This window comes from Pelodiscus sinensis, chromosome 2, assembly GCF_052426305.1.
Source record: "Pelodiscus sinensis isolate ZL-2025 chromosome 2, ASM5242630v1, whole genome shotgun sequence".
NCBI lineage: Eukaryota > Metazoa > Chordata > Testudines > Trionychidae > Pelodiscus > Pelodiscus sinensis.
In genome coordinates this window covers 141,712,501-141,714,317 of record NC_143053.1, presented here as the reverse complement: position 1 = coordinate 141,714,317, position 1,817 = coordinate 141,712,501, and positions in this window count along the sequence as shown.

Sequence of the window (1,817 nt, the reverse complement as noted above, 5' to 3'; positions counted from 1 at the left end):
TAAGGATAGGGTCAAGAGTGACGACCATATAAACTACTTAGGATGGAAGAATCCCAAGCATTTTAACAGGCTGGGGACTAACTGGCTAAACGGCAGTTCTCCAGAAAAGGACCTGAAGATTACAATGGATGAGGAATTATATATGAGTCAACAGTGTGCCCTTGTTGCCAAGAAGGGTAACTGCATATTAGCTTGCATTAGCAGGAGCATTGCCAGCAAATTATTTCCTTCTATTTGGTATTGGTGAAGCCATATTTGTAGTGTTGCATCCAGTCCCACTTCCCCTACAGAAAGGATGTGAACAAGTTGGAGAGAGTCCAGCAGAGGGCAATGAAAAGGATTAGGGGTCTGGGACACATGACTTATGAGGAGAGATTGAGGGAGCCAGACTTATTTTGTCTTCAGAAGAGAAGAGTGAGAGGAGATTTGATAGCAGCCTTCAACTACCTGAAGGGGGGTTCCAAAGAAGATGAAGCTAAGCTGTTTTCAGTGGTGACAGATGCCAGAACAAGGAGCAATGGTCTCAAGAAGCAGTGGGAAAGGCCTAGGTTGGATATTAGAAAAAACTATTTCACTAGGAAGGTCACGAGGGTGGTGAAACACTGGAATAGGTTACCTAAAGAGGCGGTGAAATCTAAAAATATTAAGTCCTGGCTGGGGTGTTTTAGTTGTAGTTGCTCCTGCTTTGAAGAGGAGATTGAACTAGGTGATCTCTTGAGATCTCTTCCAATCTTATTCTTTGATTCAGTGAAAGCCCCTCCTCCCCCATATTCATACCCTACACATCATTGCTATGATCTACAAAATATGCCTTGTGAGCAGTGTTCCCTCTAATCTTTTCCATCCATGTGTGGAATAAATGTTATGTGCACCAAGGCATGTGCAGATTTTCACCACCAGTCCAAACACATGCTGCTGGCTCTGGGCACTGTGGGTGCTCTGCTAAACAGATGCACAGCATTTGAATCTCTCCTGGATACTCACACAAGTGCTCAGCTTAGAGGGAACACTGCTTGTGAGGTATCATTTGAAAACTAACAACTTGCTGGTAATTAACATCTTAGGCTATGTCTACACTACTAGGTTATTTTGACATAAATTATTTTGGAATAATAACTCCGCAAAATAACTATTTTAAAATAAGCTTATTTCTCTTCACAAGCAGAAGCTATTATTTCAAAATAACAAGCTCATTATTTTGAAATAACAGGCTTAGTAGTGTGAACGCTCTCCTTGTTATTTCAGAATAAAGGGAGTTATTTTGAAATAGCTCCTCAGTGTAGACAGGCCCATGGCGAAATGGATGTAGCAATATAGTTATGAATTGCCCCATAAGACATTGGTAGCATATGTTTAAGCACACACAGCCCTGACTAGGCAAAAAGTTAACTAGATCTAGCCTAAACAAAGTGAAATGTGTTTAAACTTATTTTACATGCAAATAGTAAACAGGGTCCTTGAGACAGCAAGATGGGAATGCTAGGTGATAAGGCAAGGTTGCATGTCTGCATTCATAAGGGAGAAGAAAAAGCATGGAGCCATGTTCACCACCAGAATCCATATTACCGTTTTTACTGAATAAAATGCTTCACTTTCAGCCGTAACCCTTGGCAGAATGCATTTCAAAAGAGTAACTGAACAATTCAGTGAGGATAAAAAGCATTCCAAAGCATCACCCCCTATCTTTCCAGTCTCTTTTACCTAAGACAACAAAGGAACCAGCCCTTTGAAATTGAGGAGATCCTGAGCTGAAAATTTAGTCAGCCATGTAGCTGTGAACATGTGGTGAAGAACATAGTAGCTATTTAAGTTTTAAC